At 37.0% G+C, this 27,987-nt stretch overlaps 1 protein-coding gene across 2 annotated transcripts in view; it reads right to left on the bottom strand.

Annotated features, from left to right (window-relative positions):
* Positions 1-27,987, bottom strand: part of FAM53A (family with sequence similarity 53 member A) — a 105,371-nt gene that overhangs the window by 4,215 nt on the left and 73,169 nt on the right. The gene's annotated exons all lie outside the window — the stretch shown is intronic.

Here is a 27,987-nt window from a genome sequence, read left to right as displayed (position 1 = left end):
CAATTGACACTATAAGCCTGATATCACATATATGCTAAGTAGCAGAGACAGATTTGAACCTAAGTCCTCTGATTCAAAATACATCAAGCTGCTGCTGTAAGAATAAAGAGACTAAGGGTGGCTAGGCGGCATAGTGGATAAAACACCAGCCCTGGAGTCAGGAGTACCTGGGTTCAAATCCGGTCTCAGACACTTAATAATTACCTAGCTGTGTGGCCTTGGGCAAGCCACTTAACCCCATTTGCCTTGCAAAAAAAAAAAAAAACCTAAAAAAATGAATAAAGAGACTACAAGAAGGCTCTACTTGGAAACCAGGGAAACAAAATGAGAAAAATGTGTTTATTTTAGAAGTATATTCCCTCCAAACCACAATTCCTCAACAAAGGGCTTGGTTCCTAGAATATAAAGATTCCCCTCTGGATATAAAATATCTCATCCTGATAGAAAATATGTAATCAGGGTGAGTTACTATAAGAACATCAAGTGCCCTAATGTATAATGACATTTCCCCACATCAAAGATCAAGTCACTGTTATTGTCAGATAAAATTCTATTTCTCAAAATGTAGATCAAATCCAATTTAAGTCAATAGGATGGAGTCCATAAAATGTCCTCTGCTTTTTTCATCCACATTTTCTTGTCACAAAATTGGGACATCTCCAAAGGGAATGCATCCCTCATTCAAATATGGCAAACAAGACTGGAAATTTTACATTTTCTCTTTAAGTTCATGAAGTTACATATTAAGGACCCAACTTTTACCCTTTCCTTTTCCAACTCTAAAATAATCAGATAATAAGCTTGTTTTACATTTAAGCTTGCATCTTGACCAGTAGTTAAGACATTCCTGTAAGGTGCACAAACAATATACATAGGATTTAAAATGAATATGTATAGGTGAGACCCAAATATTGTTTAGCTTATATATATACATGTATACATATATATATATAAATTGTCTTAAGAGAGGAAAAAATTATTTTCTGTAGGTTTTAATTTATCATTTCTCTTAATTAAATAATTATGTCTTTTACTATAACTCTGTAGATTCACAAGATGTTGTTGGGCTCAACCTTTTCTGCATGCATGTATCTAGCTGACAGATGGTACCAATGACAACTGCTGAGATGGCATTGTAACCTGCACCAGATCAACAGATTGCAATTGGGCAGTTTAAGCACCACAAACAGCAGGCTTCTTAATGACTTCCAGTTTATGTAATTGATAGAAGGTGTTCTTGTAATAGTTACCATGTCATTAATGCTTGTAAAGCAAAAATTAAACACAGCTAAAAATTCACTAAAAACTCTAATATAGAACTAAGGATCCAAAGCTTCCAGAAAGACCTGAAAAATAAATTACTTCCTCTTCATGTTGGTTTTATTTATTGAATTTAAACATTTAAGATCTTGTCTGATAGAAGCTGATAGGTTTTTCTTCTCCCTGCAATATGCTTATATGGATCAACAAAGAACATACATTTCTTTCCTTTGAACCACAGAATCACAATTCAACTAACATTATTCAGGACCCACTAAGCTAGGCCCTGAGTATACAAAAAGAAAATGAGATACTCTCACACCTCAAGGAGCTTACATTCTCCAATATTAGAGCTGGAGTTTCTTAGTATAATCTTTCTCTTATTAAGGAACAGAGAAATAAATGTGGAACCTAGAGAGATAATAAATGGCAAGCCCACATAGCAAAGAAGGGCAGCTCCCTATGTGCACATAAATAGACAAGTTTAAAACTAAAATTTATTATAGGTAAATTTATGAGTCTCTAAATTACTAAGTCAATTTGAATAACTTTACTCCCTGGAGATTACTTATAAACATCCTTTAGAAATGTGCTTAATGTGGAAAATGGTGGGTTAGCTACCCTGCACTCTGGCTGCACAACTAGTTCTCTGACCACCCACTTTCCCAAGCTACTCAAGACTAAATATGGATGGACTCTCTGAAGTTCAATCACACTCACCCAAACAGGGAAGGCAAGAGTAGCATGTTCAAGACTAGACTAGACCCTATGAGAATCCAAGAAGAGCTGTGGTTACAATAATGCAGTCAACATATGTCTTTGTGTACTAAGATAAGGAGAAAAACCCCAACAAGATTCCAAAAAGAATGGGGTGGTAAAATGGCTGAATATTTGATTTTCTACTGGAAATAAGAATAGTGAGAGAAAAAGAAAATATCCCTAAAGCCTCATTTTCCAATCAAACAAGTCAGGCTCACATTTAATTGAAAACAAAATAATGTTCAAGTGTTCTACCAAACTTGTGGCTCAGAAATTCACAATGAAATCACTGTATGACCCCCGGTGGCCAGAGAAACCCCCACAACCCTCCATCCCTACCCCACAAAAATTCCATGGGTACATTTGCCACACCACAGAAATTCTTAATCACATACTGTACACTATAAAACATAGATTATCTGCTGGTCTCCAACATCATCAAGAAGCTTTTGTTATGTTTTATTTCTTTTGAGAGAAACCCATCAAGGATAAAGTCACAGAAGCTCAACAAAGAGGACATTAACCTTACAAAGATCTATATATGAAAAATGAAAAGTGGCATTTTGTTGAAGTCAATTTTCACTATTATACTTATTTTCATTTAAAAAAAGTTAAAATCTAGAAGTCCCACATAGCCATTAAACAAATGTCGGGGCAGAACATTTCAAGGAAAAATGAAAACTGGTCAAGGACTATCAGATTTATCACCAAATAGATGAAGAATCTGGTACTATGCCTGGGAAAGGCAAATGAGATTTTTTTTTGCATTTAAGGACAAGTGTGGTTCCAGTTCTCAAGAGGAAGTGAGAAAGGTGTAAGAATTCTGACAGTGACTCTTGCTCAATCTACACAAAAGAAAGTCAGTCTGGCTTCCTTTCAGAACATTTTCATGGTTGTTAAATGGAAAAGTAAACTTTAGTAATCAGTATACTAAAGAGAGAAATGCTGATATAAATAGCTCCAATTAAAATTTTCTTTGGACTAAATACATTTCTCCTCCCAGAAAACAAAACTCACACTTTAGAATCTAACCTTATGTTTCCCCATCTCATGACACTCAATGAAAAAATATTCATAGTTAAGTTTCCTGAAAATTCTGGTTAGTGAATAAAAGTCAGAGGTTAATAGCTGCAAATATGTAACTATATCGACTTCTTGTATAGATATTCATCTATGTAAGATACATATTTCTATATCTATAGATAACTATAGCTATAAATTATACTTTTTGATTAACAAAATTTTGAACATTTTTTCTCAGGGAGGGTACTTTTTAGAGCACCTCATGATGCTAGAAGAAAGGAAAATTAAACCTATGGCTAACAATTACTCAAACTCTAATGTAATTCTTGGTATCTTGAAGGTTTTTTTCTTTCCTTTTTTTTGTGGGGGGACAGGGTAAGGTGGTGGTGGTGGTGACAGAAAAAAACATATCCCAAATGCCAAAATAAAACAAACACAGGGAAAAATCTGAATTGTATTCCAGCTGACTCTTTTGGTGGGAGGACAGCATTGTCTTTCTTGAATAAATAAAGGCTCCTAATAAATCTTCATATTATGTCAAGACACAATGAACCTGAAGATCTAAGTGCAGTTTAATTATACTCACTTCCTGCTTTAATTTGGCACAGATTCCTTCTGGTGCTCCAATCACTACTAACAAAGAAATTAATTACCATCTTAAAGAACGATTCTTTTTTTTTTTGCTGGCCCTGTTACAATATCCTAATTAATTCATAGTATCATTCTTTATTTAAGCCTATGAATGCTTTATTCATATCCTCAAATACCCTGAAACAGACTACTTCAATGTAGTTATATTTCTATAATTAAATGTCAAGTTCAAAGCAAAGGAATAAATAGGTACCTGGACATTTAAAATAGTTTGGGGAAATTAGCTATTCCCCCCCTTCCCCCCAAGGATTCAAACTTCAAATAAGGAAAATAAAAAATAAGTCCTCACACTACTATTGCACTTCAAGATCACACAAATCAATGCCTCCCACTAAATTCCCCATTTCCCAACATCAAATGACAGAGACTCTGCCTGTAAAATGGGAAACCATTCCATCTACCTTTTTCTGACACTTTCCAGAATGGAAAAACTGTTAGTTAATGAAACTTGGAATAAAACCCAGAGGCTTGCCTAGTAGGTGGATCACAATTGATCTGAGGGTTGAATTTCTTGTATCCAGGAAATCCTAAGGCAGACAAATCATGATGGTGCTCATGTATGGGGCAGAATGTGAAAGATAAAAAGTAGAGATGAAATGTCTGAAAGGGAAAGAGGGCGCAAGCAAGCTGTCTGCAGAAGCTGCCTAATTCTTCTCTCTACTTCCACCACACATTTTATTCCAACTGCTCCAGAGATGTAACAGTAGATCCCATCAGGAACAGTGAGAGAACCTTTTCTTTGTCTCAAGGGCCCAGACCCATTCACCAAATCAAACCAAAAACACCTTTCTCAGGAGTATAAGAAAAAAAGCATTTTCCCTTACATAAAGGGGAAAACTTTTTAATACTAGGGAACATAAAGTCTCATTTAATATTAAAACACGTCTCCCACTCCCAAACATTCAGTTTTTTAGTTCCCTATTAAGAACAATGAAAGGAGGAAGACTGGTAGGGAAATGGGATGGGCAAAAGTGAGAAGAAAAAAATGAAAAATTAAAGATAGGAAAGAGGATGGGGGGGGGGGCACAAGAAAGGGAGGAGGAGGAGGCAGAGGCACAGGGAAGAGCTAGGCCAAATCAGACACAGGAGTGTGTCATGGTTTTGAAATGGAAATGAGAAGATAAACTATCTTTTGTCACACAGTTAATCTAGGGTCATTTCACTACTCTTTCAAATAGGAATATGAGCCACTTAAATGAAAAACAAATTCACAGTCCCCAGTCTAACTAAAATCTTAGAAATCACTAGAAATATCAGTTATATTCTCTTTTGGTAACTGTATAGTTTCCTTGCTTAACCTAAATCCGTCATTAGGGGCAGCTAGGTGGATAAAGCACTGGCCCTGGGGTCAGCAGTACCTGGGTTCAAATCCGGTCTCAGACACTTAATAATTACCTAGCTGTGTGGCCTTGGGCAAGCCACTTAACCCCATTGCCTTGTAAAAGAAAAAAAAATCTGTCATTAAATTCATCCAAACTTCCTATGTTTCCCTGTGCAGAATACTAAACATCAATAGGATCAGTTCCTAATCTCTACTCACTAGGTATTTAAGTTTCAAGGAAGAGATGAGATGAATAGTTCCTGCTAATATCAATTATTTTGAAAATATATTATAAAATATATCATTTCTGAATATATGCCTTTCCCTTTCCCCTATTCAAAAGCCATCCCTTGTAGAGAAAAATCAGTTTGAAAGAAACTAAGCAGGACATCACACCAAAATGAACATGTATGTGATGTGGCATTCTCATAGCCACTCCATCTCTGCAAAGAAGGTATCTCCATCTCAACTTAGGAGTTCAAGCTTCAACATCTCAATTTTATGGTGTGATCTGTTTGCTTTTGAAGTCTCTTTATTACCACAAAAAGTATTGCTCTTAATAATAACCTCTGCTTGCCCTAGACCTCAGAGGATGTCGAATCTGCCCATCCCTGTCAAAGAAGCGTTCTCTCATCTCTATCCATAGAAACTTAGGAAAGCTCTCCAACCTTTCTGCTGGATCATACTGTCTATGCTGGCTGGGCTTTGGTTGAGCTCTTTCAATCCTTTTCTCCCCTCCCACAAACTCTTCTTCCTTCCCCATTGTTTGCTTTTTTCTTTTTTAGTTGTTTTTTTTTTCCCATGGTCACACAGCTAGGTAATTATTAAGTGTCTGAGTCTGAATTTGAACTCAGGTCCTCCAGGGTCAGTGCTCTATCCACTGCACTACCTAGTGCTCACTCCCTCCATTGTTTTCTAAATTCAGCCCAGACCATGTCCCACTTCCAAGCTTTCCCAGACCAGTCTAGTCTTCTCTTGGGGTACATGGAACATAAAGTAGTAGCATTTGAGCACTGGATCTTTCAAGTGGGCTCATCTTACCTCTCCAGGGAGACTAAGCTTGAAACCAGGTCCTAAGTGGTACAGACTCTTGGTGTGTGGAGGGAAAGTCAGGACCTGAATTCCAATCACATCTTTGCCATTTACTAGCAATGTGACCTTGGCCAAGCCATTTAACTTTGTTAGGTCTCAATTTCTCTCAAGATAGCTTTATTTTTAATTGAATGTTTTACTAAAAACTGCCCATCAATACAAACATCTGAACTTGCTTAATAACAATTACATTTCACAGTATTAATTTGCAAGCACAGAGATGTATCATAATGAGACAGTATGGCATTTGTATTGGAGTTGGCTTTGACCCCAGGAAGACAAGGGTTCATGTCCCATTTCTGATATAAACTAGCTGTGGGACCCTAACTCAATCTCTCCATCAACCCAAGACTCTTAAGAGTCAAGAAGAGGTGGCAATCTACATCAATGAAAGGAGTTTCTTTCTCTTGAAAATTTCCTTTATCAAAAAATCACAGGCCCAGTCCCCATCCCTAATTGTTATTATAATGTTTTTCCATTTAATCCCTCTAGGATCTTACTGGATTCCAAGTCCATTCATTTTCATTCACTGATCCTTATTTGTCCCAATTAATGTAGCTTCTTTGCAGAGTTTCATAAAAGTCCTTCCAAATTTATTGACATTTTTCATATGGGCTCACTTAATTATAAAATCCTCTTAACAACTGATGTACCTCAATCTACTTCAACTATTCCCCCCATTTGTTAAATGTTTATTATCATTAACATTTTTTTTTGAAATTATGTTGCTATGAAAATCTCTGAACAGCTCTTTTTTTGTGTTTTTGGGAACACTTGAGGCTATATTTCCCAACAACAGAAATATTGGCTCAAAGACAATGATTTTATTTTATAACTTACAATATTGTTTTTTATTTGGATGACATGAGCTCTAAGATCCCTTCCAACTCTAAATCCTATGATCCCTACAAATTAAATACCCCAGAGGATCATTCTATGTCTCCTTATGTCTTCATTTTAAATAGTGACAATAAAAACCCTTCAATGGATTTAATGATGAATTACTGAACTAAAGTATTTAGGTCCTTGAGAGTGGGAAGAGGAATGGCCTTGAAGTCAGAGAATCTGGGTTCAAGTCCCACCTCTCACACTTATTCCTTCACTTAAAATCTCTGGGACTTGGTTTCCAATATCTGCAAGAGAGGAAGGATAGCCTCCAATTTCTCTTCTAGATCTATGTTCCACTCATGCTATCATGTCTTAGCTCAGGTGTTATCTTTCTCCAAGGAGACTTGCTACTTCTACATGTAGACATGAGAGATTTGTCAACAATAACAACAATAAAAATTAGCCATGATCACCATTCACTAAGTGCCAAATATTTCACATAATAAATGGTTTTGATTTAATGATTCTTTCAAGTTCTGCTCATAGGCAAAAAGATTAACAAAGCAAGTAGAAAGTCACTGAAGCCCAAGGGATATTATAATTTTCATGAAGTCATTACAATTTAATTATAATTTCGAAACAGAGAAGTGGTGATGGTAGCTATAATTAAGAAAGTTCATTCCTATACATCAAAACTGCTCTGACTTGGAGGCCCAGAACTTGAGAGCAGGAAGGGGCCCCCAAGATCTTGTGATAGTAACCATCTCATTGTAATGGTAAAGAAAATTAGTGTGTAGAGTTCATAGCAGAACTGGGGCTAAAGCCCTACCTTTTGATTCTCAGGCCAGACTTTTTCTATCACACCATCATGGCTGAGTCCTATTTTAGAGAAGAGGCAGCAGAAGTGATGATGAATGAGTCTGGGGAAATAAATTCAACAGATCTAACAAATGGTTACTTAAATTACCAAGTAGCCTCAGAAATGGATGAAATGAGAGACTACAAATTATTATTTAAAATTTTAACATGTATTTTAATAGGGTTTCATAAATGTTTTCTAAAACTATGGTGTTAATTAAACTCTGATTACTTTTTTAAGTTAATCTCTAGTTCTACACAGTAATTCTTTAAATAAGTCTATAAATGTGAGCAATTATTAACAATATTAACCCACTTTCAATAATCTGGAAAGTAATAGCTTGTTTTTTGCCACCTAAATTCAAAAATAATTACACAGAACATGCTTATTGATATAAGCAAGACAAGGAAAGTCAGAATAAATCCACTCTGCATTTTCATACCTGAAGTGAAATATTAAAAAAAAATCCTAATATCATTAAGGTGGATTAGAGAATATAACTTGATAAATTTCTTTGCATTCTTACATATGAAGTATTTTTTAAAAGTTAACAAAAAGTTGTTGATAGAAAGTGTATTTGAAAAACAAAAAAAATTCAGATTTCAAAATTTGATTTTTTTCAGTTTAGTACTAAAAATATATTTAAGTCCATAGATACTTTATCCCAACCATAAGATCATAACACTATGTACTATTCAGTTACGGTAATCTGTTCATTTTAAGACTATTTGCCTTATGAATTTATGCATTTTCTCCATAACTTATATTTTTTTCCTTTTTTTTTTGCTAAACACAACTCTCAAATAATCAGTAAACAAATCAACAGGTTTTTTTTTTGGTTTAATAGAAAATGACTGCTTTAATACTTTATAATGTCTTAAAACAACTTTAAACTGTTTTAATGTGGCCTTTCTTTCCCCACCCCCACCCTGACTCAAGGCCACTGCACACCCTTCCCCCTCATCATAAGGACACATCTGGTCTTATACCCATGACAGCTGGTTATATTCTGTCATCTACAGACTGAATCCTCAAAAATAGGACAGAATGAAAGGAACAGGAGAAGTGTCTTTCAAAATTAAAACTTCAACTTTTCCATCTGTTTTGAAACCTATGCTTGGGTGAATTTGTAGAGAAATAAATCTTTCATTATGTGAACATATTGAACCACACCACAGTCAGTGAAGTAGCCAGGTCACCAGATAATGGAAAGGCTTATTTCAGAAAGAAATGTTTGCATTTATTAAGCTTTGATACAGTGAGTTCTATCAACCAAGAATATCATCTAAAGACCAGCTGTTATCCTGAAGTGTCTGTAATGATTAACATACTGATTATAAGGCCAATTCCCTTGAAGAGGAGCAAGATAAAATGCTTGAGAAAGGGGGGATTAAAGAGGGAAGGAGAACATATATAGGAGAAAAATGTATTTATTGGTATTTTGCTCAACTTCAAATTTACATGATAAGATGGTGCTACAAAGTTTTAAAAAATATAACAGAAACACCTGTCTTGATTATTACAAAACTGACTCAACTTGTTTATTAAAAATTACTTAAAAGTCAGAGATATGCTCTTCCCTACCATTTCTAACTCAAGAACAAAGGGTTATTTCTCTAATCATTACGATGGTATTAGCTATGGGTTTCAATGAGGTGAAATCTTACTTAAGTTTATTTTTTTGTTCTTTTTAACATAAGGAGACCAATGACTATCTTCATCTACAAGTATCCCATAAGAAATAACATAATCTATAGCTTTTTGAACTAACAGAAATCACTAAGTCTCCACTGGTCAGAATAAGCTTTACACTTACAGAAGGATGAGGAAGCTGATATATCTTTCATCCCAGTTGTGGGGGCCCTGTCAGATAACATGTGCATGAGGAGTTGGAAATGAAAAAGTACCTTCAGGAGGGAGCCCTACCCACTATACTAAACTGTACCATATGCCAATGGTTTGTATGCAGTACACATTCAATATTTATTTAATTAAATAAAAGATGTCCTACTATTTCCTCATTTATTTTGGGCTTCATGGACCCTTCAAGGAGTCAGAATTCCCTGTCTTGGGCTTGAATGTCAGTTTAGATAATTACTACCTACAGAAACTTGGGCAAGTCACTCTTCGCCTTGAGGTATCAGTCTCCTGGGTAAAATAAGGGCATCAGAGGAGATCCCTTTCAGCTCTGAATCCTCTGATTCTGTCAAAGATCCTCACATGCAAAGGATGGGTTGCCCTTCTGAAGTAGGGAGACTTTCTCTGATACCTGTCTCAAGCAGAGTCTTTCATTTTTATTTCAACAAATACAGCTAACATTGACCTCACTATTTTTCTAAGTCTCTGCATATTCTGGATTTTAGACTTGCTGACACAATTCTTACAGATTGGTATCCTCTTCTTTGAGTCGAATACCTTTCCTTACACCTTTTGTATGTGACCTTTTTAAGGTCTGAGCTGATCTGTTTAATCATTTAATCAGATTTTATTTCTTCTTAGATCAGCTGTAAAATAAGAACAGCAATGGGGGAAGGGACAGAGGGAAGAAGGTAATTTGGGGGCATAAAACATTTCAAGGAGAATAGAGAACCAATTTGGGTGACAGGCAATACCAGGGACTAAGAGCTGGGGATGGGGTGGAGTGAAGTTTAGAGGAGCCTCAGACCTGTCCTACACCCAGGAAAGGTGAAGAAACTCTTCCTTTATCCACTGTCTTCTATTCCTAGAATTAAGACACTTGCTACTGGAACTAATAAGTCAGTTACATTATGGACAAAACTTGGGCAAACTTGGGAATCTTACCACCTATCTTTTCTGTAGGGGAATGTGTTCTGAGGCCTAAACAACTAAGCAGAAATTTGTTTTTTTCTTAACATGTATATTTCTCTTTATAGTAACCTTTTTTTTTGGGGGGGGGGTTGCAAGGCAAATGGGGTTAAGTGGCTTGCCCAAGGCCACACAGCTAGGTAATTATTAAGTGTCTGAGACCGGATTTGAACCCAGGTACTCCTGACTCCAAGGCCGGTGCTTTATCCACTACGCCACCTAGCCGCCCCGAGTAACCTTTACTTTAGAACAGTGTTAAATATTAACTTCCCTCTTCAACAAGCCCCTAAAAGTTTATTAAAACAGCTGTCAGTTTTCAGAGAACATAACTGACTTAAAAAACACATGCAATTTATGTTTCTAGGCAGATTAACTTGTGGTAACAAAAATTTATCTTATAATATAAAGTTTCATAATCTTGCAAGAGTAAATCTTCAAACTTAACATTCCTTCAAAGCCAGGCAATGGTCAGCACAAGTAAGGTTACCCTTCCCAATACCATTCTAATATTGGCACCACTGATTGAATGGGGACTAACCAAATTTTAACAAAACACACTCTGAAGCTGGAAAAGACTGTGGGATGGAGCTTTTAGCACAAATTTCTCATTTTACAGACCAAGCAACATAAAAAAAACCACACACACAAATTCATTCTGATAAATTTGCATTATACTGATCTTGAATGTTTCTTATTGGAATGTCTTATAATCAAAGAATGGAAGGGATACAAAGCTGGGGAACTCCCGAGAAAAACATAAGCTTCAGCAGGTTCTATTCAGACAGAAAGACTACAAGCGTAAGTAGTGTTAGCTCCAGGTGGGGCTTGGCTAAATATGAGGAGTGTCATCACCAGAAGGTTGGCATCCATCCATCCTTCCTTCCATCTAATCCATCCATCCATCCATCCATCCATCCATCCATCCATCCATCCATCCATCCACCCATCCATCCTTCCTTCCAACCCTCCATCCATATAGTTATTTATCTGCCATAGTGATTCATGAAGACTATTTCTGTTAACAACTTTCATTGATTTAAATACAATAGAACAAAATACAGACTGAATTCTAAGTCAACAAACTACACTTCCTTTGAGGATTCCATATTGCAAGCCCCCCCCCCCCCCCCATTCAATCCTGGCAAGAGTTTCCAGGCAGATATGTTCAAAGTGGAAAATCACCAGGAGGTGACCCAGCTAAGGTCAAACAAACTCTTGGCCTTCTGGTTTCAGTTCTCACACTATAAAAAAGTGTCCTTCCCCCCCCCCACCCCAACCCCCATCATTGCCATGCTTTTCATTTTTCACAATTTTTGTGTTTTCTGTTGATGATTTTCTTATTTAAAATCCAATCAATCAAATGAAATGGTCCCCAAGCATTCCTCAGCACAAGAATACTGTAGGGGACCCAGGTAGGCTTACTTCAGGCACATCTAGAAAGAGAAATAAGAAATTCAGCCATCTGTAGGTAAAGTTGTTCAGGAAAATGCTTAAGTAGATGCTGTGAATAAAAGTTCAAAGAAACCTAACCCTGGATTTTCCTGAAGAAGCACTCACTGGTTCAGTATTCACTAGTTCGGGTTAATGGTGACTTTGCTGAACAAAACTACCATAAATAGTAAGAATCAAGGTACTAATATGTACAAGATTCTATGATATTTAATACAGTAACTATAAGGTAGAGATTTGATCTACCAAAAAAGTATAATGAAATTATTAAATTGTCTAAAAAACAAACTATTTTATTATCACTCAAGAATTCTAGAAATACCCACTGGTAAACAATACAAATGATAAACCATGTTCTAAATCACAACTTAAATTCCCTTAGAACACGCTAAGACTTTTTTTTTAAACCCAGTTCATGTTACACTAGGAAAACAATGACTGCTTTTCTTTTTAAAGGTTCTAAAATTCTTTAAGACTCAATGTCTCAGGGAGGATAGGTGGCGCAGTGGATAAAGCACCAGCCTTGGAGTCAGGAGTACCTGGGTACAAATGCGGGTCTCAGACACTTAGTAATTACCTAGCTGTGTGGCTTTGGGCAAACCACTTAAGCCCATTTGCCTTACAAAAACCTAAACAAAAAAAAAAGGTCTTGGAGAAGATGGAGAAGATGAAGATAGCCTTCACAGGGAAGACCTCCTATTGAAGGAGGGTGGCATCTGATGTGAGTTTCGAAGAAAACCAAAGATTCTAAATAGGTCTGGAGAGATAGCATGCAAGAAGATTCAGAGCAGACTGGTTGAAGAAGTGGGAGGGCCAAGGATAAGGGACAGGGGTCTGCCACATCTGCTTCCTGCCTATAGAAGTCGTTAGCATCTTTGAACCTCAGCTTTCATATGGCAAAAAATATTATAGGAATCTGTGTGAGTCTCAAACAGGATTATTACAGAGTGATAAATAAATATGAAGTATATTCTAACAAACTGGGAATCTTCACTGGGCCTTGGAGGTGACCATTGAATCCAAGGAAGAGAAGAGCAGCTACAGAGTCCCATTGGATGACCTGGGGACAGAAAACATGCCTGTCTCTCAAGGGCCAATCTATTGAAGGGTGACCAGACTCACAATTATTAAGCACCTAATATATTCAAGGTTCTGAGTTGGGTACTGACTAGCAAAGACAAAAACAAAAGGAAACAAAAATAAACCACTTAGCATTGTTGTTAAGTGAATGGAGGAAGTCATGCTCACACATGAATCATGACTCAATGGAAGACCAAAAGAGAGCAAGGGCTCCTGGAAGGCTTAATCTGGAACCCCGGCGGCACCCAGTTATCTGGTCTTTAGGAGATGCAGCTTCCCTGTCTCTAAGACAGGAAAAGCTACTGTTTGATTAAGTGATACTTAAACGTCAGCAATTTGAGGGGGAAAAAAATGGGCTTTTGCTGGTTAGTATGCATTAAATTTCTTCTTAAAATGCTAATTAAATATTTATTGATTACCCAGACAACAACTTTCCCTTCTGTCTTCACACCTCTTAAGGCCCATCATCCCCACCCCCAAGCCAGAAATGCACTCCCCTTCCTTACTCTAGCTTCCTTCCCAAGGTTTAGTTCCCCACTGAGGCTTATCTTAATCTCTCTCTCCTGCTATTAATATTTGCTCTCTCCAGAAACTACTTTGGATTTATGGATTTATTTACCTAGGTAACTGCTGAATGCTCCTAGCAGAAAATAAAGACCCGGAGAGGGAAGAATTGTTTTATTTACTTACATACTTCTTTATTTATTTGTCTGTCTGGGGAAAATAGGGAAGAAAGGAGATCTTTGTGTCCTATGTATCTTAGCACAGATGTGGACTTTGTCAACCAATAAGACCACAAGTGCTTATTCTTAAGTAGGAATAAATAAGGACAGAACCATCTTTTAAGTATTCACTTCCCTTGATATGTTAGAATTTTAGTCATGTCAACTGAAATGCTTTTTTAATATCTAAAAATATAGTTTTGTGTCACTCAGCACAAATATGTCAAATTACTTTTCTGAACAAATCAACATTGAATATCTCACACACATATTTAGTAAGTTTTCTCTGTTTTGGTGACAATATAAAACATTCATGCCATAAGCGAACATTTGGAACAACCCTTAGTCATGTTCATGGGAACTGTCATTCTTCACTATCCATTTTAGCTCATCAGTTCCACTTCAGGTAGGATTTACTGACTCCAAATCCAAAGTCTCTTCTTTCCCTCCACTTCTCTCAGAAGCAAATGTACTTTAGGTTTTTTTTTTTTTATCAATGATTACTTGTTCTAGTTTGATATAGTCTCTCTGACCCAAATCCCTCCCCCTTCAATCGATGCTTTCCACTAATTGAAACCTTAGGGACAAGACTCACTTTGTTTGACAAAAAATTGCAAGTTTCTCTGCAACTCCTACCTCAAATATTTTGAAAACTGAGTCCAATTTATAAAAATGAATCATTCCCCAATTGAGAAATGATCAAATGATATGATCAGGAAGTTCTCAGAAGAAATAAAAGTTATCTATAATCATGAAAAAATGCTCTAAGTCACTATTGATTAGAGAAATGCACATTAAAACAACTTTGATGTACCACCTCATATCTATAAGACTGGACAATGACAGAAAAGGAAAATGGTCCATGTTGGTGAGGAAGTGGGAAAATTGGGACACTAATGAACTAACCATTGGTGGAGCTATTGGACCACAATGGTCCAACCATTCTGGAAAACAATATGAAACTATGCTCAGAGGGCTAAAAAGCTGTGCAAAACCCTTTGACTCAGCAATATCAGTATCTCAAAATAATAAACAGAAAAGGAAAAAGAGCAATATGTACAAAATATTTATAGCAGCTCTTTTTGTGATGGCAAAGAACTGGAAATTAAGAGAATGCCCATCAATTAGGGAATGGCTGAACAAGTTCTTGCATATGATTGTGATTGAGTATTATTATTATAAGTAAAGAGTATGGTGGTTGCAGAAAATCTGCACAGATTTATAAGAAGTGATGCAAAGTGACTAGAAGCAAGAAAACATTGCACTTGGTAACACTAATATTATATGCTGATCAACTATGAATGACTTGGCAATTCTGTTTAATACAAAACAATTTCAAAAGACCCATGAGGAAAAAAAATGCTATTTCCCTCCAGAATCAGAAATGATGGGAGTCTGAGTGCAGATCCAAGCATAATTTCTTTCACTTTGTCTTTCTTTGGGGGGGGGGGGGCTGTTGCCCACTAGCTAATATGGAAACGTACTTTGCATGATTTCACATGTATAACTGACACGACTTATCACTTGCCTTCTCAATCAGTGCAGGGAGGAGTAGAAGTAGTTGTAGAATTCAGAGCTGAATTTTTTTAAAGTGAATTTTTAAAATAAACACTAAATTAACAATAACCAAAAGACAGAATCATTGTCCTGAAGAAAAGGTCTGATCCTGTCACTTCCCTGCTCAATAAGCTTCAAAGGTTCCCTATTGACTTTATAATAAAATGCAAAGTTCTCAGCATTTCAAGTCCTACCTTTTAAGACTTATTCTATATTATCCCCCCCATTCATGCATTCTGTCCCCGAGCCAAGAGGACTTACTTTTTTTCAACACACACTCCCTTATCTGATCCCAATCTTCTGAATTCACTATTTTCTCTGGCTGTCTTTGCCTCTTCCACCTCTAAAATTAGCTTGTACAAACTGTCTCTTATTAGCTGTGTATAACTTTTATAGGCACGCTGATTATTTCCTCTGACAAACTAAAGGCTCTCTGAGGCAGGGGCCCTGTTTCCTCAGCATCTTGTAGTCAATAGGTGCTTAATAGATGCTTGCTGACTTATTGCCCAGAACCATCCAAATGTGATATCTTTAGTAATGGCAAAGAAGCACAATTATCTCTTTTTTGCTTTGTTTTAAAGAATGGGTAAAAAGGGTCATGCTCAAAAGAGAGATTTGATCACCAGAGAAAAGCACAATTTGGACAAATTGAAGTTCCTGTGCATGTGGGAAGAGGTGGTAATAAATGACTAGCTAACATTTTCCAAAATGGGAAAGTCCAACTTTGTAAATGAGACGGGCATCACCAGCTAACTTGTTCCACTTTGCTAAATGTCAGACATCTGTTTTGCTTTTATCACACCTATGTACCAGTATCTGTTTAACAGAAACTGGTCTGTACAACGCGAATCTAGTAGAAAGACAAGTGACAATTAAATTGATTCAGCTGCGCAGTAAAAAAAAAGTTAAACATCAGATTCTTATAACCTCAGGTTTTTAAAACCACAATCATAGAACTAAATGAATGGAGACATCAAAATCAAGCAGCACAAACTAAGCTTGCTTTTAACTTTGACAGAATTCTCTGCCAATAAGGCTTTAATTTCAGGGTGTAAAAGCCTTGGGTGCACCCCTTCCTTCTCTGGGGTCTTCCTGAACCATAGCACTTTTAACACCACCACCCTTTGGGAAACCTCCTTCCTTGGTGGTCATTCTAAGAGGGCTATAGAAGCACTACTAGATCTAATAGAAACACTGCCTCTACTAATCTGGGGGGGGGGGGAGGAAGTGTCCAAGTCTGTCCAGCGGCCGCAAGTACCCTTGGGGGTTATTAGACAACCCATTTCCACAAAGTCAAAAATCTGATCTGGTCATCCTTAATTATTCCAACAGTGAGTGTCACCACAGCTAGACAACCCACCAAAAAGTTGAAATAAACCTGGAATTTGATAGGAAGCTTTCCAGTCTCATCAGCATGTAGCAGAGAGGAAAAGACATACATGGATCTTAAGGGGGTAGGGAGGAAGAGGAGGGAAGCCAGAGAAATGGCCTCAAAGAGAATTTTTTTTTCCTCTTCTTACTTGTCCTAGGGGCCTGAACTCTTCAGAGCCCTCCAGCATCAGAGCACAGGGGAGCCTGCCACCCCGAGGCTCACTTCATTAAATGACATTTTGAGCCTAATTTCACATTGTGATCCCCTCTGCTGAAGCAGGGAAGCAAAGCACCAGATGCTGTCGGGGCACCACCTTCAAGCCCCCATTCAGAACTAAGTAGCCCCAGCCTGTTCTCTCCTGTCAAAGGACAAAGTACGGGCTTGTCTTCAGCCCACTTCGGATGCTTGATTATCATCTCCTAGCCCAGCCTACAGCTATCGCCTTTCCTTCTTCCCAAGCCTGCTGGAATTTGAACTTTAAATGGATGTCCTCCTTGGTAACAATAGATAAAAAGGAGGCCTTTGATTGTTCATGCGTTGCTGAAAAGAAAAGGCCCAAGATTCATCCTGGCTGAGACCTAGCAGGATCTCATCAAGCACTGCTCTCATTCCATTCCAATGGGACGCTTTAGCCTGTAGCTACTCATTCAAGCTCACTGTGTCTATGTTTCCATTTCAAAAGGGATGAATTCCTCAGGTTTCCCGTTAAGAAATGAAATGTTGATCCTGTGAATGAAGGGCAACACCAAACTTGGAATGAGGCCAAGAGACTCTATAACACACTGCAGTTTGGAGTTAATTCAATACTTATTGATTGCTGGCAGGATTTATAACCGCATTATTCATAAGGGGAGGGGGGGAGAAGCTGGGCAATAGGGCTCAATAAAAAAGGAGTTTGGGACATCTTTTGGTATTTCCTGCCTTTCCAAGGTACCAGATCTTTGTTCAACTTCTCAAGTATCAGCCTAAAACTTTTAGAGGAAACAGTTTTAGTTCTTTGTTCATGCAGTGGATGAGGTCAAACACAGCCCAATCAAGGTGAGTGGATATCCTAGTATTCTTTTTCCAAATCCCATCATCTTTTGATGCTAAAATAAATCTACCTGATAGAAAAGTGTCCATCTGAAGAGATTGCAAATATGCAAAGTCTTCCGTTACAAACTTGAACAGAATTTAATAACCTTTTCACAAAGGGCAATACATTTCATACAAAGAATGTTACTCTGTGGAAAGTAACAAATGCTCATTAACAAGGCTAAGCCATCTGAAAAATGCTCACACTCCCTGGCAATGTTTTTCTGGGAGATAGTTGCCAAGTTTCAACCTCATTAAACCCATAGATATTTTGTAACCAGTCCATTCTGCCAGGCCCTCCCGCCACCGTGAGGGAGAAGAGGATGAAAGGGAGGAGCAGCTGCTCTGAGCACCTCGGCTCCCCAGAGGAGCCTTCAAGGAGCAGCTGCCACCCAGGCCAAGGGCTCCCAAAGCCCACCAAATTAACTCTTCAAACTCACATTGATATTCTGCTCTTAGCGTGGGACCCACCACTGGTGGCCTCCTCGGCATGACAAGAGGGATAAGCCTGAAGGGCTGGCCAGTTTCTTGAATTCTGATTCAAGTCATGCTTCGGATACCTGCATACTGATTAAGTTCTCAGAAACGCCCCGGTGGCAGAAGGACATTCATCTCGCCTCCTAGGCCAGATCCAGGTTCCCTTTATAATCACAAATGCAGCCAGACATAATCTGGAGGGGCTTATTCTCTGGTAAGAAGCCTTTTTTTTAACTTTTTTTTTTACAACTGTGTGCAAAAATTCATATATTCTGGTAGTTTTTACTAAAAATTTTTAATTAGATTTGCTTAGGTAATTGAAAATACCAAGAATGTAAACGTCTATAGACACACACATACACACACACACACACACACACACAAAATGTTCCTAAATGTATAGAACTCAGTACTTGACACCTGCAGAAGGTCTTTCTCAGAGTTATCAAAGCTCAATCTCTGATACATCCACTTAAGGAAGTTCAGCTCTATTACCCCCCCCCCAAATTCTTTGAAGGTTTAAGAGTACATTTTGAAACATTCAATCCTCCTCAGAAATTATTCTATAGATACTGGCCAGAGAGGTATGAATGAAAAGTGTCTGCCCTTTTACCACTAGTTCCGGTCACTTGAGTGGTCTCATGTCAAATGAAAAGATGGTCCTACTTTTCTCACCTCAAAAAGATGGGGAGTTCAGCATTGTAACACAGGCAAAACCAATACAATATTGGTCTTCTTTTGCTGTTGCTCTTGTCAACCTCAAAATGCAAATTGGAGCATCATCATTTGAAGGTGTTATGTGTTTATTAAAAAAATTATAATAGAATTCTTTAAAATAGCAAATTCCTCATGTATTTGTATATTCACAAATCTTGAGATAAAGGTGCCTAAAGGATAAAGGCAGATGTTTTCACCTTTATCAAAATTTAAAAATCACTATGTTAAACAGTTAAAATAGGGTGAATTCCTGCTAAGATTTAAATTACATGTTCACATAAAGTAAGCAGTCACACAAGTTATTTAAAGAAACTCAAAAAGGCAGGAGACATTTCTAAGATACTGACTCCTGAGCCAGTATTATATAGCGCCATTTCAGGTCCAAAGTTCCCTAGGTTCTATGAAATACTATTTGATTTCCCATTTCAAATAAGATTCTCTTTCTGCCCTACTAGACCCTAGACTAGAATGTAGTGGGACAGGTATGGCCATAAGGAATTAAAATCAAGAGTTCAGTCTGACAGGCTGATATCATTCAGCTCCTAGTGCCTTAGAAGGCATTTAATACATGTCTGTTAAAAGGAATTGCAAGATAATAGAAGTCAAGTGGGTCAGGTCCATGTTCTAAGAAGGCAAGGTTGATTGTGGCAGGGAGAAGAAAGCAGATAGCCCAGAGGCCCTGGAAGGCAAGGGTCAAGTCTAGGAAGATTAGCTAAGGCAGGGATCAGAAACTTAGACTGAAGATATGGAAAGCTAGGGGCCAGGGAACAAAGCCAGAGAAGCGTCTGGGCAACCAACAATGGGGAGATAGGTGAGGAGTTGAATAACAGGCACAGGATCCCCAGCATTAGAATAGAACTTGAAACTGAGCCAACAACTTTGAAAGGCAGGGGATACTCCTCGATAACCTGTTCAGGGCCAACACTGGTCTCAGAGTGTAGATGGAGGTCAAGAGACCAGGCTCCAGCAGAGAAAAAGAAGGGGGTAGGGGACAGCAGACACCACTACTGACAAATCCACTCTCAGCTATTCCCTCTATCTCCAATAGGCACCTCCAGTCCTGCCCCTCTGAATGTTTATTAAACAAATTCTTTTTGGGGTCCCAGATGACCACAAAAAATCTGTACCCCCTACCCAACTCTTTCACTTTAAATGATAAATCTCTCAAGTCACCCAGGCTTTACAGTACCCAGAGGGCAGAATGCTGATTTGTAAGTCTACATTCTGGCTCAACAACTTGCTACCCCATGGGACTGGTGGGTCCCCATCTATTTTCCTCTACTAAAAATTGAAAAAATTGTACTATCTCTTCTGTCTCAAATTCCAAGGTCCTTCTCTATCTCAAGTCCTGTGCACTAGATCTCCTTATTGTGGCTTCTATGTGTGCTCCTTTTGCCTTCTAATAGCTAACAACATCCTTTGGCTCCTACCCATTCATCAAGTCCCAGTTCAAAGCACCATCCTATCACAAGCCAAATCTCCTGCCTTCTTCAGTTCTGATAACATTAATTCTATGAAATCACTCACTTGGCACTTAATAAAATAAAGTTCTATATTCTTGTAGAATTTTTCATACACAATTATCTTCCCAACCAAAATGTAAAAAGTTACATGTAAGGATGGCATATCTTCTTTTATATAGTTGATGTATATGTGTATTTGTATATACATATACATGTATAGATGTAATATCCCTATAGTATAATAATGTTTACAGAAGTAAAAGGAAAAAATGAGGTTTAATAGCTATGTGGTTCAAACATTCATTCAAATAGTCATTTCAAACAGATATCCAAATTACTATTTTCTAATAAACCAACTAGTCTAATGGACATTTAAGAAAAGTGACATTTAGGCAGTATTTAGAAGAGCTCCCAGGTACAGTTAGCTATCTATTAAATAGAAACTACTTACATTTGTTTTTGACCTTTAACCAAATTACTTATTACAAACAGGAAATAAGTGCTCAATCCACCTCTCCCCCTGTGAAGGGCTAACTTTTCAGCTCTAAGTTTGCATTCCTAAATTTGCAGGACTGTGGTTTTGAAAAACAAATGGAGAGTTGGGAGGGAAAGCAGGAGGGACCCAGCAGGAGGCTGTGAAGGCTGAGAAGCAGGCGCATCTGAGAACATCTGCATCAACCACTTGCAAAGATGGCTAATTATGAGGCTGGGCACACAGCACTTCAATCCAGGCTGAGCCCTGTATCACAAGCTGGAGTTTAAAGTGAGGTCACCTATTTTGATTCATTCAGTGTTTAGCTACTCCTAATTAAGTTGTGTGCCAGCATTCATTAATGCAGCAACTGATATTAGACACTGGCTAGCTGACAACTTATGAATGGCCTTGCAGACATTCAATGTGTACATCAGGGCATCGTATACCATTATTTTGCACCTGCCGTGGTCTAGAAATTTTAAAGCATTCCCATTTAAGGCCAACACTTGCATGAGCCTGCAACTGATTTGGAAATACAAACAAAGCTTTAGGAAGGAACAGGGAATCTAGTGTTCCTATCATCAGAAGACAAGCATTGCAGTTCTTCAAAGCAATGCAAGAACTGTTAGACCACAAGACACCTGTGATAAATGGGTGGTTATAAAACATTTTCTAATACTCTGGCAATGTGGCTAGAAGACTCATTCTTTTAATATAGCACACACAGTAATGTCAAATAGAGGCCTACTACATTTTTAAAGCCTATTTACTGACTTCCTTTACTGTCACCCATCCTCTCTACCCCAATCAATTTTCTCTCTCTCAAGAAAAAAAAAAATGTGTAAATACATACACACCTATTTATGTAAAAACACTGCAAATGTGTGTCTTCCCCTCTGCAGGGGTGGGTCATGCTATTACTCTGCGGGGGGGGGGGGGGTGTTACTGATAGAAAATTTAAAAAGATATTCAGGCAGTCAAAGTCATTTCCTTCATGGTACCAACAAAGTATAAGCTCCTTAAAAAATAAGGTCTTCAATAGCATCAAAATGGAGAACAGTTATATCAAGCCAATTACAGCCTAAATCTTATGAATTCATACACACACACACACACACACACACACACAGATAAAATACAAATCATTTTTGATACAAATTGATGCAAAGTAATCTGAAACTTTTTCCTCAACATCTTAACTGGAGGATTTTTAAAAAGTTCCCATAAAAGTACGTTTTTCTTACTCCTCTCAACTTTTAAGCCCATTTATAGTTTTCTTCAACTATCTTTGTCCCCACTACACTTTATAGGCAGATTATACATTATAGAATGGATGCTGGCAAAGCATACTTTATTTTCCCAATGGTTACCATTCTAAAGTCAGAACTACACTTCCACTAAGGAAGTTCCAGATAGCTGGGCTAAAAACATTTAATGGAAAAGAAATCAAGTGGCTATTTAGTACCATGAGATACACAACAAGATTTGCCTCTAGAATATCATACACAATTCAATATTCTTTTTTTTTTGAAGTTTTTGCAAGGCAATGGGGTTAAGTGGCTTGCCCAAGGCCACACAAACTAGGAAATTATTAAGTGCTGGAGGCCAAATTTGAACCCAGGTCCTCCTGACTCCAAGGCCACTGCTCTATCCACTGTACCACCTAGCCGCCCCCACAAATCAATATTCTGACCATTAACTACTTTATCCTTCTTTCCCCTTCTCCACTAAAAGAATTCTATTTTCAGGAGGCATTCTGTATATTGTACAGGAATACAAGTGCAAAAATACCCTCAAGAAAATTCTATTCCAGCAGAGAGACCACCTGTGCACAGATCCAAGAACAATATATGTGAGGTAAATAGAAAGCAATTTGAGAAGAAGAGAACACTAGTAACTAAGGGGAATCAAAAAAGGCCTTATGAGCAAGACTGCACTTGAGCTAACACTAAAGGGAGCTAAGGATTCCAAGAGGTGGAGCCTGGGGGGGGGGGGGGGGGGAGTCTAAGCATCCAGAGATGGGAAAGAAGATGTTTTGTATGAGAAAAAGCAAGGTCAGTTTGGGTGGAATGGGGACCTTGCAAGATATAGTAAAATTTAATTTCCCAGGAAAAAAAAACAGACAGGGAAGCGAATTTAAATGACAAAAAGAAGAGAGTGTATTTCACCCCCCAGGCAATGGAGAGCCACAGGATGTTACAGGTGGAAAACGATAATTTTAGGAATATCACTGTGGCAGTTCTGTGGAGAATGAATTGGAGAAAGGGAAACACTGGATACATGGAGATCAATTAGGAAGCTATTGCCATAGTTCAGATAAGAGGTAATGAGATTGTGGTTGTGGAGGGAGAGGGGAAGAAAGGGAACAAATGTTATAATGTGGAAACAAATCCACAAGAATTAATTTTAAGTTTTAAAAGAGCAAGAGATTACACTTCAACTAAAAACTCTTTGAAGTCTAAATTGAAAATTATATAAATTGTATTAGTTTCCTACTTATATAATTATAAAGAACTTTTACACTGAAATTTTTGAGCAAGTCAATGACTTTATTTCTCCTTCGACTTCTGTCTGCTAAGTGAAGAAACTGTAAAAATCTTCGGACTCTACATATAATAAATCAAAAATATTGATTCTTCCCCCCCCCACCCCCTGCAATACAAAAGTAAGATAATTTTCAACCTAGGGGTAGTCTTATAAAAAGAAAAGGTTATCTTCTATCCTTTCTGGCACATGACCAACACATCATCATCATCATCATCATCATCATCATCATCATCATCATCATCATCATCAACAACAACCTTTTTCAAAGTTAACGAAATTACTAAAGCTAACGGAAGCTAATAGCTGCAGTGCCAATGACATGACCTTCCACTTTATGAGGGACACAAAATTCATTATTTAACTCATCAGCTAGTGAATAAAATTAAGGAATATTCAGTCTATGTGGCAATTATTTCCTCCAATACAAAGTATGCCAAGTTTCACTGGAATCTAGAAAACTTCTCTTTTGTTTTCCTTTAATACTTAAATAAAACATATAGAAGGGCTACAATGGCAGTTTTGGGAAGAGTTATCAATCAGAATCTCCAGACAGCCACATAGTGAATAAAGAAATATTATCATTATTATAACAATGTAAGCAGTTATTCATTTTATTTATATTGTTCTCTTTCAAAACTTATCTTTGCAGGCTAAAAACCTTTTCAAATTTCAGTGTGGATCTATAAAATCACATATTAGTTTTCTTCTGATGGCCCTCTGACCTTTTCAGTCTTTTATCAAGTTCATTTCCTACACAAGAGAGTATAAACTGACCCTCTCCTTCCCTAATGATGAGTTTGAAAGACTGAATAAATGCGGTATTGTACAAACCACATTTTATTTTACATGGAGGTCCATTAAAAATGTCATACTGAAATAAAACTTTCTCCTTTAATTGTGCATAACTGAAATAAACACAACTCACAGGGGCTTTTCCAAGGATCCGTCTTTCTTCAACAAGAAAAAGAATTAGGATTATCCTCCTGGGAACCAGCAAGAAAGATTAAATTTGTTCTTTAAAAATAATTACTGTTCCAAAAGAATAATTTGCAAAAATTAAAAGTCATAGAAATTTCCAGAAGAATACTATTTTTAACTTTTGCAAATAAAGTGTGACTATTAAATGAGGTGCAATAAAAGCTTATTCAAAAAATCTGGTCCAGGTTCATTCTTGAATTCCATAGTGTGAGCTAGCAGGCAACAGGGTGTAAGAGAGAACAATGGACTCAGAGACAGAAGACAAAAATCTCCCCTTCTTAGGCAAAGCTTATCCTCCAGGAAAAAAAAGGAAGGCTCTGTATGTACAAGATGATCTCTATGGTCCCTTCTAATTTTAAATCCTACAATTAATTATACAAAGTTAGTATTCTTTTCCACTGTAAATAAGTGATTGAACTTGATCTCTTCAGGTACAAGCCTGGCTTTTAAAATCAAGGTAGAAAGGATAATTAAATAAGTTGGCCCTCAAATAAAGAACTTCCAATTTATTTCTCAAAATACAGGAGAAATCTCTCAGAGAAATGGACTGCAAATTTTTATGAAAGTATTATTTAAAATTCTGAAAATGGGGGCAAAAGGATTTAAATGGAAAGAATGATTTCACTGTATATAGTGTCACTACAATGATCCACACAGAGTGACTGTAAAAACTAGAAATTAAGCAGAAGCTTTTTTTCAGTGCCAAGTGGTAATGAAAAAAAAGTTCAGTGAAAACAGGGTAAAAATAAATTAATCAAATTTTAAAAACTTTTACTTAAGTACAAAATTAACTGACAAATAGGATCCATTACATTTGTCATTCAATTTAAATTTAGAAAAAGCTTTTAAAACTGTCCCTAAAACAAACAGATTACCACCTCACAGACCCCACCCCCTTCAAATTTTGTTGGAGGAACTGTTTTGGTTCTTAAATATAATTGTCATGGCAACCAATTTAATTTCCATGATCCTGATGTATGGTTTTAGTTATAGTAACAGATATCTTATTTCACCTGTTAGTTAATGGAAATATTCATACTGGTCACTGACTGGCGAACCAAAGCTAAGACATACTCTGTTGGTCTATGAAGTGAGGCAAGGCCCCAACACTCCTCCTGGAGTTCTACCTATGTATGTACTGTGCAGACAGACAGCAACCCCTCTGGCTGGCAGAGCTCAGTGTTCAACTTCCAAAGACTAGGGCAACAACACGAAGACCTCTGGAATACAACCACATCCTTAACAACCACCAGCCACTCAGTTGTTACCCAAACCTTAGGCTAGCCAAAAGCACTTTGTGGGAAATGTATAATTTAAAACAAAAGTCCTACTAAAAAGACAAAACTAATTACCTAAATTGATCATTTTATTCAGCATGTCAAAACAACTGCCTACTCTACGATTTTCCTTTCATAAACCAAATCAGTTTGCCAAAGCAAAATACCTCATTCTACAATTCCTGCTCTAAATTGCAGTCCCCTGCTAATCATCATTTCTGTGCTTCTCTGCTAAACAAATTTCAAATTTAACTTCTATATTCCAGATAATGTGTAATAGCGCTATGGTGTTTTTTCTGTTTTGCTTTGTTTTTAGTTTGCTTAGAAGACTGAAGCACCAGCTGAGCCCATGTGGGATCTGGCAGGCAGGCATTCTGGGAAACCAAGTCTTAGTTCAGTGTCACATTTAAAGACCTGGTTCTGTTGATGGCAATGAACAACAGGCTCATTTGTTCTTTATATACTGAGAGACATAAATGGCACACTAAGGGGAGCCAAGCAGATCTGGCAAGGGAATATACTCAATCTAAAAGACACCCAAAATACAAGTTTTGCCTAGAAATTTACTTTTAAATTCAGAGAGAATACTAACAGTGACAGAAACTAGATTACTTTGACATACTAGTTATTTTGAGGCAATGCCATCTGTCTTCATTATTTTAAGTTTCAAATAATGAAATTATAAACATCAATAATAATCACTTTCCAGAAATAGCTCCTGAAATGAAAACTTGGGCATTATAGATTCATGACAATGATAACATTAAATAAATCAAACAGAGATCAAGAATGAGGAATAATTAGGTTCTTTTTTAAAAAATCCACTTCCATTCTAAATTACTTTCATTGCCTCATTCTTAAATAGTCATTTCAGATGAAATATCTAATACCTATTGCTTGCAACGAACTATATTAACACTGACTGGAATTGCTAAAGGAGTCTACAGGATTGTAATGAGCAAAGGACCCTAAAGACAAGATGGGCACAGTTTATGTAAATGAATAATAAAATTTACTTTAAAAAACCCACTAGATAATAGATTCAACCACTTACCTAGTTATGGGGAAGTCAAATCCATGATATTAATTTCTAATATCTTTTTCAACTCTAAAATTTTAACATTTTACCAAAAATAAGTTACATTAGAAGCACAATTTTTGGTCTTTAGAAATCAAGAGCTGGTTAAAAATCAACAAGCATTTATTGCCCTTCAATCATGTGCCAGATACTAAAATAGGCACTAGAAAGAAAAAAAACAGATGAATGATCCTTGCCCTCAAGGAAAGATCAGGAAATTCAGGAAATATACAAAATAAATACAAAGTGATAGGAGAATAATTGCATGAGCAGAGATGTGCAGGTAAATTTGTCTGAAGGTAGGGAGGGAAGAGAAGGGAGAGAAGCTAAAAAATGGTAGCTTGAAGGGGAAGGTAGGGTCTAGTAAAGTATTTTTAAGGATGGGGAAGACTTAGCCATGTCTGAAGGTTCTTTGTGGTGAATAATAGAGGTATTGATTTGTGTTTATTAAATGTGTGTAGTGGTTTATGACTTCAAAGTCTTTAACTTATATTATCTTATTTGACCTGATATAAATTCTGTTTTAGAGATGGTGAAACTGAGGCTTGGAAAGGTCATATTGAGGCTAAGGTCATATGGTTTATTAGGGTCTAAGCCAAGATTCAAATCATAGCAGGATGAGGATGACTCCATATCCAGTATTTTCCCAATTTCATTAGACTGATTCTCTAAATAAATAAAAATTATCTTTTGTTAGAAGGACTAACTTTGGGAATTTAAACTGAGAAAGATAAAAATGGGTTGTCATTAGTATTCATTAGGCTCACAATAGAAAGTATCAATGATTTTGTCAAAATCTAATGATGTCTTTGAAAAAGAAATTTGAAAAACTAGAATAAATAACTTTAATAAAATTCAGAGCTCTCCATTTGAATGACAATTTTTTTCAGCTTCCTAATGAAGACATCTGTCCACATACTGCCCTATTCAAAAACCTTCCAGGATCTTTCTCTTCTACCTATGGGCTAAAATAAACTCTAGCCTAGGTCTTCTGCAATGAAATTCCAAATTGCCTTAGCAGTCTTATTTCACCACACTCCATCCCCATTACAAATTCTAGCTTCAGGCCAAATGGGTCCATGAGTTGTCCCTCCATCTTATC

This window comes from Macrotis lagotis, chromosome 3 (genome assembly GCF_037893015.1).
Source record: "Macrotis lagotis isolate mMagLag1 chromosome 3, bilby.v1.9.chrom.fasta, whole genome shotgun sequence".
Taxonomy (NCBI): Eukaryota; Metazoa; Chordata; class Mammalia; order Peramelemorphia; family Peramelidae; genus Macrotis; species Macrotis lagotis.
This window is presented reverse-complemented; position numbering and strand designations above follow the sequence as displayed.